This window comes from Macaca nemestrina, chromosome 2 (assembly GCF_043159975.1).
Source record: "Macaca nemestrina isolate mMacNem1 chromosome 2, mMacNem.hap1, whole genome shotgun sequence".
Taxonomy (NCBI): Eukaryota; Metazoa; Chordata; class Mammalia; order Primates; family Cercopithecidae; genus Macaca; species Macaca nemestrina.
Genome location: NC_092126.1, coordinates 22,265,929 through 22,280,699, shown reverse-complemented (window position 1 = coordinate 22,280,699; position 14,771 = coordinate 22,265,929). Strand labels below are relative to the sequence as shown.

Below are 14,771 nucleotides of genomic sequence, written 5' to 3'. Positions count from 1 at the left end.
ACTAACAACTACCCTGAAAAGTAGGTATTAGATTAATACTCACTTTTTTTTTTTTTTTGGTAGATAGTTTTGCTCTTATTGCCCAGTCTGGAGTGCAGTGGTGCGATCTCGGCTCACTGCAACCTCCGCCTCCCGGGCTCAAGCGATTCTCCTGCCTCAGCTTCCCGAGTAGCTGGGATTATAGGCATGCGCCACCACGCCTGGCTAATTTTTGTATTTTTTAGTAGAGACAAGGTTTCACCACATTGGTCAGGCTGGTCTCAAACTCCTGACCTCAGGTGATCTGCCCACCTCAGTCTCCCAAAATGCTGGAATTATAGGCGTGAGCCACCGCGCCTGGCCAATACGCATTTATTATATGAAAATACAAAGGCTCGGGGAAGTTAAACAACCTGCTCGAAGCCACAGAATAACTGGCAGAGCAGAGATTCAGACTCCATGACCTTAATCGTTATGCTATAACTGACTCCATCTTCGACTGAACAGAGACCAAAACCCACGAGCTTAAACAAATAGTTGAAGGGAATAAGCAGACAACATTTGTACAATTGTAACGATTAGACGACTGCCAAAAATTGTAACACAATGCTTTTTCAACATCAGAAAGAATCTTCCTACATCTAGGAGGAGGCCTAGGAAGAGAAACCAGACATCTGGTTTAAAACCAAATATAGAGGCATCTGATCTCATACTGTTACTGGAACAGCACTGAGAAAGGCAAATAACTCCATGGACAGAGAAGGAAAAAGAGCATGACAGGTTATTTAGATACAGTCTCAGTCCACAACTCAGAGAGGGCCCCATTAAGACAGAAATGCTGCTCATGCCATGCTCCCTTCCCTTCAATCTCCTTACAACCAGTCCTAAAAGAAGATATAATTATGGTCAAAGTGTCTAAATCAAAAAATTTAACCAACAGCACTGTTATTTTCATAAATGGACAAAATTATAAGCTTAATGCACTAGATGTAATAACATTTTAAGAAATCAAAAAGAGGCCAGGCGCGGTGGCTCACGCCTGTAATCCCAGCACTTTGGGAGACTGAGGTGGGTGGATCACCTGAGGTCAGGAGTTCTAGACCAACCTGGCCAACATGGTGAAACCTTGTCTCTACTAAAAGTACAAAAATTAGCCAGGCATGGTGACAGGTGCCTGTAATCCCGGCTACTCAGGGGGCCGAGGCAGGAGAATCACTTGAACCCAGGAGGTGGAAGTTGCAGTGAGTCGAGATAGCGCTATAGCACTCCAGTCTGGGGGACGAGAACGAGACTTTGTCTCAAAAAACAAAACAACAACAAAAAAAGGCTGGACGCAGTAGCTCACGCCTGTAATCTCAGCACTTTGGGAGGCTGAGGCAGGCAAATCATGAGGTCAGGAGTTCGAGACCAGCCTGGTCAACACGGTGAAACCCGTCTCTACTAAAATACAAAAATTGGCTGGGGGGTGCCTATAATTCCAACTACTTGGGAGGCTGAGGCAGGAGAATCACTTGAACCCAGGAGGCGGAGGTTGCAGTGAGCCGAGATCGTGCCACTGCACTCCAGCCTGGGCGACAGAACTAAACTCCATCTCAAAAAAAAAAAAAAAAAAAAAAAAAGAGAAATCAAAAAGAATTCTAGTATTTAACAAATTTGTTTCTCAAGGAATTTTTGTTGAGACAATTCTTACTACAGGATATTTAGCAAACCTGACCCTGACTACTAAATGCTGAAAATATCATCCAGTCAACAGAACAACCAAACTGCCCTAGCAAATTTCCCATTCTCATCTTCAACAGGTTGAAGAAAGAGGTGCAGGTGGAGGGGGCAGGTATGGCTCCTAGTGGAAAACTACTTCCCTGAGATAAACTGTAGGGTCACATATCCATTTGGAACCCAATCTTTTTCATTTCAACATCACTCTCAGAAACTGTCATAAAAAAGAATGCAGCCTCAGAGACAAGTGGGCCTAAAAGTAACCAGAATTTTAACATAGTTGAAAATTTTGGGATAGGTCTTAGGTTCATACTCCATTTTCAAAAGCCCAGCACGCTGGGAAAATCAGATATCCATATGCAAAAGAATGAAACCAGAACCCATCTATTTCTTACCATATAAAAAAATCAAATCAAGATGGATTAGAGTCTGGGCACAGTGGCTCGTGCCTATAATCCCAGCATTTTGGGAGGCTGAGGCAGGTGGATCGCTTGAGGTAGGGAGTTCGAGACCAGCCTGGCCAACATGGCAAAACCCCGTCTCTACTAAAAATACAAAAATTAGCCGGGCATGGTGGTAGGTGCCTGTAATCCCAGCTAGTCGGGAGACTGAGGCAAGAGAATCACTTGAACCCCAGAGGCGGTGGTTGCAGTGAGCCAGGATCACACCATTACACTCCAGCCTGGGTGACAGAGCAAGACTCCATCTCAAAAAAAAAAAGATGGGCCAGGCACGGTGGCTCATGCCTGTAATCCAAGAACTTTGGGAGGCCGAGGTGAGTGGACCACCTGAGGTCAGGAGTTCAAGACCAGCCTGGCCAACATGGTGAAACCCTGTCTCTACCAAAAATAAAAAAGAAAAAGAGCTGGGCGTGGTGGTGGACACCTGTAATCCCAGTTACTCGGGAGACTGAGGCAGGAGAATCGCTTGAACCTGGCAGAGGCTGCAGTGAGCGGTGACTGTGCCACTGCACTCCAGCCAGGGCAACAAGAGGCGAAACTCCATCTAAAAAAAAAAAAAAAGATGGATTAGAGACTTAAGTGTAAGACCTTAAACTATAACCTTAAACTATAAGACTACTAGAAGAAAATATTGGGAAAACACTTCAGGAAATTAGTCTGGGCAAAGATTTCATGACTAAGATTTTTTTTTTTTTTGGAAGCGGAGTCTTGCTCTGTCGCCCAGGTTGGAGTGCAGTGGTGCAATCTTGGCTCACTGCAACCTCCATTCTCCTGCCTCAGCCTCCTGAGTAGCTGGGACTACAGGTGCCCACCAGCATGCCCGGCTAATTTTTTGTATTTTTAGTAGAGACAGGGTTTCGCCGTGTTAGACATGGTCTCAATCTCCTGACCTCGTGATCCGCCCACTTCGGCTTCCCGAAGTGCTGGGATTACAGGCATGAGCCACCACGCCCGCCCTCATGAGTATGACTTTAATAGCACAGACAACTAAAGCAAAAATTGACTAAAGGCATCACATCAAATTAAAAAGTTTATGCACAGCAAAGGAAAGAACAAACAATGTGAAGAGACAAACTAGAAAGTGAAAGAAAATATGTGCAAACTATTCAAATGACAAGGGATTAAGAACCAGGATACAAAAGGAACCAAAACAACTTAATAGCTAAAAACAAATCTCATTTAAAGATGAGCAAAAGAGGCCGGCGTGGTGGCTCACGCCTGTAATCCCAGCACTTTGGGAGACAGAGGTAGGTGGATCACTTGAGGTCAGAAGTTCGAGACCAGTCTGGCCAACATGGTGAAACCCCATCTCTACAAAAAATACAAAAGAATTAGTCGGGCAAGGTGGCGTGCACCTGCAGTCCCAGCTACTCAGGAGGCTGAGGCAGGAGAATCACTTGAACTTGAGAGGTAAAGGCTGCAGTAAGCCGAGATTGTGCCACTGCTCTCCAGCCTGGGCAACAAAGTGGGACTCTGTTTCAAAAAATAATTAAAAATAAAAATAAAAATGAGCAAAAGATCTGAATAGACATTTCTCAAAGGAAGACATACCATTGGCTAACAGGTATATGAAAAAAATGCCTAACATCACTAATTATCAGAGAAATGAAAATCAAAACCATAATGAGATATTATCTCACTCCAGTTAAAATAGTTATTATCAAAAAGACAGAAAACAAATGTGGGCAAGGATGCAAAGAATCTTTTTTTTTTTTGAATTTTTTTTTTATTATTATACTTTAAGTTCTAGGGTACATGTGCACAACGTGCAGGTTTGTTACATATGTATACATGTGCCATGTTGGTGTGCTGCACCCATTAACTCGTCATTTACATTAGGTATATTTCCTAATGTTATCCCTCCCCCCTCCCCCATCCCCACAACAGGACCTGGTGTGTGATGTTCCCCTTCCTGTGTCCAAGTGATCTCATTGTTCAATTCCCACCTATGAGTGAGAACATGCGGTATTTGATTTTCTGTTCTTGCAATAGTTTGCTGAGAATGATGGTTTCCAGCTGCATCCATGTCCCTACAAAGGACATGAACTCATCCTTTTTTATGGCTGCACAGTATTCCATGGTTTATATGTGCCACATTTTCTTAATCCAGTCTGTCACTGATGGACATTTGGGTTGATTCCAAGTCTTCGCTATTGTGAATAGTGCCACAATAAACATACGTGTGCATGTGTCTTTATAGCAGCATGATTTATAATCCTCTGGGTATATCCCCAGTAATGGGATGGCTGGGTCAAATGGTATTTCTAGTGAATGAACTCCCATTCACAATAGCTTCAAAGAAAATAAAATACCTAGGAATCCAACTTACAAGGGATGTAAAGGACCTCTTCAAGGAGAACTACAAACCACTGCTCAGTGAAATAAAAGAGGACACAAACAAATGGAAGAATATACCATGCTCACGGATAGGAAGAATCAATATTGTGAAAATGGCCATACTGCCCAAGGTAATTTATAGATTCAATGCCATCCCCATTAAGCTACCAATGATTTTCTTCATAGAATTGGAAAAAACTGCTTTAAAGTTCATATGGAACCAAAAAAGACCCCACATTGCCAAGACAATACTAAGCCAAAAGAACAAAACTGGAGACATCATGCTACCTGACTTCAAACTATACTACAAGGCTACAGTAACCAAAACAGCATGGTACTGGTACCAAAACAGAGATATAGACCAACGGAACAGAACAGAGCCCTCAGAAATAATACCACACATCTACAGCCATCTGATCTTTGACAAACCTGACAAAAACCAGAAATGGGGAAAGGATTCCCTATTTAATAAATGGTGCTGGGAAAATTGGCTAGCCATAAGTAGAAAGCTGAAACTGGATCCTTTCCTTACTCCTTATACAAAAATTAATTCAAGACAGATTAGAGACTTAAATGTTAGACCTAATACCATAAAAACCCTAGAAGAAAACCTAGGTAATACCATTCAGGACATAGGCATGGGCAAGGACTTGACGTCTAAAACACCAAAAGCAATGGCAACAATAGCCAAAATTGACAAATGGGATCTAATTAAACTAAAGAGCTTCTGCACTGCAAAAGAAACTACCATCAGAGTGAACAGGCAACCTACAGAATGGGAGAAAATTTCTGCAATCTACTCATCTGACAAAGGGCTAATATCCAGAACCTATAAAGAACTCAATCAAATTTACAAGAAAAAACCAACCCCATCAAAAAGTGGGCAAAGGATATGAACAGACACTTCTCAAAAGACATTCATATAGACAACAGACACATGAAAAAATGCTCATCATCAGAGAAATGCAAATCAAAACCACAATGAGATATCATCTCACACCAGTTAGAATGGCAATCATTAAAAAATCAGGAAACAACAGGTGCTGGAGAGGATGTGGAGAAATAGGAACACTTTTACACTGTTGGTGGGACTGTAAATTAGTTCAACCATTGTGGAAAACAGTGTGGTGATTCCTCAAGATCTAGAGCAAATAATCTTTTATACATTGTTAGTGGGAATACAAATTAGTATGTAAACTAAGAAAAAGAGTATGAAGTTTCCTCAAAAAAACTAAAAATAGAACTACCATATGATTCACTAATCCTACTGCTAGGCACATATCCAAAAAAAGTAATCATTTTTAAATGATCTTTAATTTAAAAAAAAATTCTTATGCTTAATTTTTAAGCATTTTTAATTTTTTTTAATTCTATTTTTTTATTTCAATAGGTTTTTGGGGAAGGGGTTGGTTTCTGGTTACATGGATAATTTCTTTAGCAGTGATTTCTGAGGTTTTGATGCACTTATAACCCGACTAAATGTATAGTCTTTTATCCCTCGCACCCTTCCTACTCTTCCCCTCTCCAAGTCCCCAAAGTCCACTGTATGGTTCTTAGGCCTTTGTGTCCACATAGCTTAGGTCCCACTTGTAAGTGAGAACTTATAAGTGAGAACATACAATGTTTGGTTTTCCATTCCTGAGTTACCTCACTTAGAATAATGGTCTCCAATTCCATTCAGGTTGCTGATGCCATTCAGGTTGCAAATGACATTATTTCATTCTTTTTTTATAGCTGAGTAGTATCCACAGTATTCCACTTTTTTATTTGAGACAGACTTTTGCTCTTGTCACCCAAGTGGGAGTGTAATGGCATGATCTCAGCTCACTGCAATCTCTGCCTCCTGGGTTCAAGTGATTCTCCCCTCAGCCTCCTGAGTAGCTGGGACTACAAGTGTCCACCACCATGCCCAGCAAATTTTTGTATTTTTAGTAGAGATGGGGTTTCACCATGTTGGCCAGGGTGGTCTTGAACTCCTGACCTTGAGTGATCCACCCACAATGGCCTCCCAAAGTGCTAGGATTACAGCCATGAGCCACTACGGCCTGGCCTCCACATTTTCTTCATCCACTTGTTGACTGATGGATTGATTCCATATTTTTGCAATAGCAAACTGTGCTACTATAAACATGCGTGTGCAAGTATCTTTTTCATATAATGACTTCTTTTCCTCTGGGTAGATATCCAAGTACAGGAATTACTGGATCAAATGGTAGATCTACTTTTAGTTCTTTAAGGACTCTCCACGTTGTTTTCCATAGGGGTCATACTAGTTTACATTCCCACCAACAGTGTAAAAGTTTTCACTAACATCTCTTATTTTTTGATTTTTTAATTATGGCCATTCTTGCAGGAGTAAGGTGGTGACACACTGTGGTTTTGATTTGATTTCCCTGATAAAGATGTTGAACATTTTTTCATATGTTTATTGGCCATTTGTGTATCTTTTGAGAACTGTCTATTCACGTCCTTAGCCAACTTTTTGATGGGATTTTTTTTCTCACTGATTTGAGTTCCTTCTAGATTCTAGATATTAGTCCTTTGTCAGATGCCTAGTTTGTGAAGATTTTCTCCCATTCTGTGGGTTGTCTGTTACCTATGCTGATTATTTTAGCTGTGCAGAAGCTTTTTAGTATAAGCTCCATCTATTTATCTTTGTTTTTATTGCATTTGCTGTTGGGTTCTTGGTCATGAAGTCTTCATCTAAGCCAATGTCTAGACAGGTTTTTATGGTGTTATCTTCTAGAATTTTTTATGGTTCCAGGTCTTAGATGTAAGTCTTTCATACAGCTCCAGCTGATTTTTGTATAAGGTAAGAGATGAGGATCCAGTTTCAATCTTCTGCATGTGGCTTGCCAATTATCCCCGCACCACTGAATAGGTGTCCTTTTCCCACTTTATGTTTTGTTTGCTTTGTTGAAGATCAGTTGGCTGTAAGTATTTGGCTTTAATTTCTGAGTTATTTATTGTATTATATTAGTCTATGTGCCTATGTTTATGCCAGTACCATGCTGTTTTGTTGACTATAGTCTTGTAGTATATTTTGAGGTCAAGTAATGTGATTTGTCCAGATTTGTTTTTTCTTTAGTCTTGTTTTGGCTATGTAGGCTGCTTTTAAAAATTTTAGAACTGTTTTTTTCTAGTTCTATGGAGAATGATGATGGTATTTTGATGGGAATGGCACTAAATTTGGAGATTGCTTTTGGTAGTATGGTCATTTTCACAGTATTGATTCTACCCTTCCATGAGTATGGGATGTGTTTCCATTTGTTTGTGTTGTCTATGATTTCCTTCAGCAATGTTTTGTAGTTTTCCTTGTAGAGGTCTTTCACGTGCTTGGTTAGGTATATTCCTAAGTATTTTATTTTATTGAAGCTATTATAAAAGGAGTTCTTGATTCTCAGCTTGGTCGCTGTGGTGCACTAATAGTGCTACTGATTTGGGTACATTAATTTTGCATTCTGAAACTTTACTGAATTCACTTATCAGCTCTAGGAGCTTTTTGGATGAGTCTTTAGGGTTTTCCAGGTATACGATCATATCATCAGCAAAGAGCAACAGTTTATTCCTCTTTACCAATTTTGATGTTCTTTATTTCTTTCTCTTGTCTGACTGCTCTGGCTAGGACTTCTAGTACTATGTTGAATAGAAGTGGTGAAAGTGGGCATCCTTGTCTTGTTCTGGTTCTCAGAGGGAATGCTTTCTGCTTTTCCCTATTCAGTATACTGTTGGCTGTGAGTCTGTCACACACAGCTTTGATTACCTTAAGGTATGTCCCTTCTATGTCAATTTTGCAGACCTGTCTAGTGCTATCAGTGAGTACTGAAGACTCCACTTTTATTGTGTTGTCGTCTATCTCATTTCTTAGGTCTAGTAGCAATTGTTGTATAAATTTGGGAGCTCCAGTGTTAGGTGCATACATATTTAGGACTGTAATACTTTCCTGTTGAACTAGGCCTTTTATCATTATATAATGCCCTTCTTCGTTTTTTTTTAATTGTTGCTTTGAAATCTGTTTTGTATAAGAATAGCTACTCCTGCTGGCTTTTTGCATGGAATATATTTTTTCACCCCTTTACCTTAAGTTTATGTTAGTCTTTATGCATTGAGTCTCTTGGAGACAGAGAATACTTGGTTGGTAAATTCTTATTCATTCTGCCATTCTGTGGAGCATTTAGGCCACTGACATTCAATGTTAGTACTGAGATGTGAGGTACTATTCTAGTGATCATGCTAGTTGTTGTGTGAATACTTTGTTTTCTGTTTTTTTTTTTAATCATGTTATTTATTGTTTTAAACGATCTGTGAGATATATGCTTTAAGGAGGTTATATTTTGGTATTTCAAGGTTTTATTTCAAGATTTAGAGCTCCTTTTTAGCAGTTCTTGTAGTGTTAGGTTGGTAGTGGCAAATTCTCTTGACATTTGTCTGAAAAAGACTATCTTTCCTTCATTTATGAAGCTTAGTTTTGCTGGATGCAAAATTCTTGGCTGACAATTATTTTATGTAAAGAGGCTAAAGATAGGACCCCAATCCCTTCTAGCTTATAGGGTTTCTACTGAGAAATCTGCTGTTAATCTGATAGGTTTTCCTTTATAGGTTATCTGAGGCTTTTGCCTAAGGGCTTGTAAGATTATTTCCTTTGTCTTGACTTTAGATGACCCGAGGACTATGTGCCTAGGTGATGATCTTTTTGAGATGAATTTCCCAGGTGTTCTTTGAGCTTCTTGTATTTGGATACGTAGATCTCTAGCAAGGCTAGAGAAGTTTTCCTCAATTATTCCCACAAATATGTTTTCCAAATGTTCAGATGTATTTTCTTCCTCTAGAACACTAATTATTCTTGGGTTTGGTCGTTTAACATAATCCCAAACTTCCTTGGGGCTTTGATCATTTTTTAAATTCTTTTTTGTCTTTGTTGGATTGGGTTAATACAAAAGCCTTATCTTTGAGCTCTGAAGTTCTTTTCTTCTACTTGCTCAATTCCATTGTTGAAACTTTCCAACATATTTTGTATTTCCCTAAGTGTGTTCTTCACTTCCAGAAGCTGTAATTGTTTTTTATTTATACTATTTATTTCTCTGGAGATTTATTTTCATCCATATCCTGTATAACTCTTTAAATTTCTTTCAGTTGGTATTCATCTTTCTCTGGTGTCTCCTTGAGTAACCTAATAATTGACCTTCTGAATTCTTTTTCTGGCAATTCAGAGATTTCTTCTTGGTTTGGACCCATTGCTACTATGCTAGTGTGATCTTTTGGGGATGTTAAAGAACCCTGTTTTGTCATATTACCAGAATTGTTTTTCTGGTTCCTTCTCATTTAGGTATAGACTATGTCAGAGGAAAGATCTGGGGCTCAAGGGCTGCTGTTCAGATTCTTTTGCCCCACAGGGTGGTCCCTTGATGTGGTGCTCTTCCCTTCCTCTAGGAATGGGGCTTCCTGAGAGCTGGACTGCAGTGATTGTTATTGCGCCTCTGGGTCTAGCGACCCAGTAGAGCTACTGGGCTCTGAACTGGTATTAGAGAGTGTCTGCAAAGAGTCCTATGATGTGATCTGTCTTCAAGTCTCAGTCATAGACATCAGTTCCTACTCTGATGGAGGTGGCAGGGGAGTGAAGTGGACTCTGTGTGGGACCTTGGTTGTAGTTTTGTTTAGCGTGATGGTTTTCTCGAATTCCAGGTGTGCTGGCAGTAAAGCTGTCATGTGGTCAGACTCAGGACCTCTGGTTAGCCAGGATGTTACAGGTGGTGGAATCAGCTGTTGTTTTTTCCTTTCTTGGAAAGGAAGTGATGCTCAGCCAGGAGGTGATGCTTTCAAGACAGCATCAGCTACAGTAGTATCAAGAGGATATAAGCTTGCCCTAGGGTTGCCTGGATAAGCATTTGGGTTTCTCAGGCAGTGGGCAGGGCCATAGAGCTCCCAAGAGATTATGTCTTTTCTCTTCAGTTACCAGGATGGGTTGAGAAAGACCATCAGGTGAAGGCAGGGTTAGGCGTGTCTGAGTTCAGACTCTCTTTGGGTTGGGCTTGTTGTGGCCACTGTGGGGGATGGGGGTGTGGTTCTCAGGCCAATGGAGTTATGTTCCCAGGGAGGTTATGGCTGTCTCTGCTGCGTCATACAGGTTACCAGGGAAGTGAGGGAAAGCCAGCAATAACAGGCCTTACCGCACTCCCACGCAGCCAGAAGGGCCAGTCTCACTCTCACCATGAGCCACCCATAGCACCATGTTTATATCCAGACAGTGTGCGCAGCACTGAGATTTTGCCCCAGGCTACAAGTCTCCCCACTGATAAAGCAATCAGGGCTTTCAGGCTTCACCCCTCTCCGTCTGCCTTGGCTTCTGTGCTTCTATCTGCATTTCCTCTTTGCCACCTCCCCTATACTCCCCAGTCCAGGAAAATTCATGTTCAGCTGCAAGTTTCATTCTCCCTGTGGTCCTTCCCCAATTCCACTGGCAGCCCTCCCCAAGGACCCCTGTGAGATAAAGTCAGAAATGGCTTCCTTGGTGGCCAGGAGTGCCTGCAGGCTCTTCTCGCCACTTGTTCTACTTTTGTATTTCGCTCAGCTCTCTAAATTCATTTCAGCTCTAGGTAAAGTTAAACCCTTCTCCCATGATCTGGATTTTCAGGTTCCCCAGTGGACTTTCCCCCCTCACACTTCAGGCACTTACAGATTTTCCTCTGTCTCACGGAATTTGCAGCAGCAAGCTGCTTTTTTCAAAGGATCTGTGAATTCTTTTGGTTTTCCTGGAATGTTCCTGTGGCAGTTCTCAGAGCAAAAGATCACGATGTGAGTTTCCAGGCACTGTTCTGTCAGTACAACTGGGAGCTGCAAGTTAGTCCTGTCTCCTATCCACCATTTTCCAAAATCAACATATTGAGGAGATATCTGCATTCCTACATTTACTGCAGCACTATTCACAATAGCCAAGATATGGAATTAACCTAATTGTCCATCAACAGATAAATGGATAAAGAATATGTGGTATATATACACAATGGAATATTATTCCACCATAAAAAAGAACAAAATCCTGTCATTTACATCAACATGGATGGAAATGGATGGACCTTATGTTAAGTAAGCCAGATTCAGAAAGACAAATAACACATGTTCTCACTCATATTTGGGAGCTAAAACAATTGATCCCATAGAAGAAAAGAGTGATTGTAAAAATATATTACAAAATTAAATACAAATTTAAAAAAATAAAGAAGAGTGGAATGGCAGTTACCAGAGGCTTGGAGGGATAGAAGGGACTGTGCAACAGAAAGAGATTGGTTAATGGGTACAAAATTATAGTTAAATAGGAGGAATAATTTCTCATGTTCTACAGCACAATAGGGTGACTATGGTTAAGAACAATTCATTGTGTATTTCAAAATAGCTAGAAGACAGAATTTTGAATGTTTCTAACACAAAGAGATGATAAATGCTTCAGATCATGGATATTCCACTTAATCAGATTTGATCATTACACATTTGTATGCTTGCATCAAAATATCACCTGCACCCCATAATGTACAACTATTATGTATCCATATAATTATTCTTTAAAAAGCCCACCAAATTTCTTTTTGGTGGTAGAGTTCAGTTTCAGCACTATTAGTTCTTCCTAAACTTAGCCACGCTGATAAAACATTTACTTCAGACAAGTCCTGAGATGCGATGTCTAAAGCCGAACAGAAACAGTATAAATTAGTCATATCAAAACCTGTTAATCTTTTCTGAAATTGTGACTCCATTTGCATCAAATACTACTACAAGTCTCAGTGTGGCCTGTTATTTGGCACTGGAGTGATCAACACTGGTTTGCCTGAGACTGAGGGGTTTTCTGGGATGTGGGACTTTCACTGCTAAAACCAGGACAGCACTGAGCAAACTGGAATGGCTGGCTATCCTACTCAGCACTCAAATATTTGCTGAATGAAAGACAAATCTAATTCTATTAAATATGTGACACTTCAACATGAGAAATGGGTAGAGCCTTCAGTTGTCATTTACTCAATTTTCCCAACCAATTTGAATCTTGAAAACTGGCACTTCCTTGAACAAGGAATTTTAAATTCTTTATGTTAAGATGCCTGTGTATCATCTACAATCAGATGATACCATAATTTATATCCCCAGCCTAGTCTCTCCTTTGGGGTTGTAAACTCATATATCCAACTGCTTGACATCTCTACTTGAATATTTGACAGCAAATTAGTCACAATTGTCCAAAGACAGGTGGTGGTTTCTCCCTTAAAACCTGCTACCCTCCAAGGCTTCTCTATCTCAAATAATGATACTCCCATCCAATTAGCTGCTTACACCAAAACATAGATAAGTCCCTGATTCCTTCCTTTCCCTTATATCTTACATCTAAATCACCAGCAAGTCCTGTTGATTCTGCCACAAAAAGAAATCCTGGATCCATCTACTTCTCTCCATCTCCACCATCAGTACTTAATTCAACAAATCTTTATTGAATGCCTAACATTTCTAAGGTACCAGCATTATTCCAGGAGCTAGCAACACAAGGAACAGAAATGACAAAAAGCCCTGCCTTCATGGACCTTACACAAACCACTACCATTTCTTATTTAGACTAACATAATAAGCTTTCTAACTGGTCTCCCTGCTTCATCCCTTGTCCCCATCCCACCACCTCCAAGAATTCTCTTTACAGCAAGCTGGAATAATCTTCAAAAATATTTTTCCCTACTTAAAACTTTCCAGACTGGGCACGGTGGCTCACGCCTGTAATTCCAGCACTTTGGGAGGCCAAGGCGGGCAGATCACCTGAGGTCAGGAGTTCGAGACCAACCTGACCAACATGGAGAAACCCCATCTCTACTAAAAATACAAAATTAGCCAGGCTTGGTGGCATATGCCTATAATCCCAGCTACTTGGGAGGCTGAGGCAGGAGAATCGCTTGAACGCAGGAGGCGGAGGTTATGGTGAGCCGAGATTGCATCATTGCACTCCAGCCTGGGCAACAAGAGCGAAACTCCATCTCAAAAAAAAAAAAAAAAAAAAAAAGGCCGGGCGCGGTGGCTCAAGCCTGTAATCCCAGCACTTTGGGAGGCCGAGACGGGCGGATCACGAGGTCAGGAGATCGAGACCATCCTGGCTAACACAATGAAACCCCGTCTCCACTAAAAATACAAAAAAAAAAATTAGCCGGGCGTGGTGGCGGCGCCTGTAGTCCCAGCTACTCGGGAGGCTGAGGCAGGAGAATGGCGGGAACCCGGGAGGCGGAGCTTGCAGTGAGCTGAGATCGTGCCACTGCACTCCAGCCTGGGCGACAGAGCGAGACTCCGCCTCAAAAAAAAAAAAAAAAAAAAAAAAAAAAAAATTCCCAATGGCTTCTCATCTCACTTAGAATAAAGTCTAAGTCTTTTGCCACAGTCCTCAAGACCCCACGTGTCCTGGTCTCTGCCTCCCTATGCAGCTTATTTCTGTTTCACGGTTACTCCTGCAGGAAATCCTTTACACACATTAATCCTTCTGTCTGAAATACTCTTACTTGAGAGTTTCAGGTACCTGAGATCTTTCAAGTCACAGCTCAAATGTCATCTCCTCAGAGAGGCCTTCCCTGACCACTACCTGCCATGCAAAGTACTTTTTATTCTATTACCTGGTCTTATTTTCTTCTTTGCACTCATCTTGTTTTCACATCTACTGGCTGTTTAAACTATTAGAAATGTAAGCTCCACGTGAGATGGGACTATATCTACTACTTTGTTCACTACTGTTACTTCAGGGACTGAAATGGAACCTGGGGAGGCAAGCAGAGAGGCACGAAGGAAATTGAATCTTACATAGCAGCTCAGCATCTCTCTTTAACAATTTCTACGATTGCCTATTCTAACTACTACTGACTACTGAGTCTCTGTAACCTGTTCAAATTCTTTCAACACTCTACAAAGGAGAACTAGTTAAGGATATAAACATAAAGAAAATTCAGAATCTTAATAACTACTTTCAATGTGTCATAAAATTAAACTACACCACAAGATTCCAAAAGGTAACACCAAAATATTCGTTTGAAGTAAACAAAAAAACATACTGAGACTCCTCTCCGGTCACAGAAGAAACCCCTTCTGTGTGGTAACTGAACTCAGTTTTTCTGTTTACTTCAGACTCTTTTCATTTCCTACTAGAGACAGGTAGCTAGATCTATTAGTATTCACGTGTGCTCACAAATCAGGTTTTTGCTAAAAGCCTAAAGTGAACCACATTTGGTCCTGGGGTTGCATGTTTGACCCTCCCTTCTTCTCAAGAATTAA

The 14,771-nt window shown here is 40.8% G+C and overlaps 1 protein-coding gene across 4 annotated transcripts in view; it reads right to left on the bottom strand.

The window, feature by feature from the left end:
* The window catches only part of LOC105488939 (N-glycanase 1), a 69,277-nt gene that overhangs the window by 47,907 nt on the left and 6,599 nt on the right, over positions 1-14,771 (bottom strand). The gene's annotated exons all lie outside the window — the stretch shown is intronic.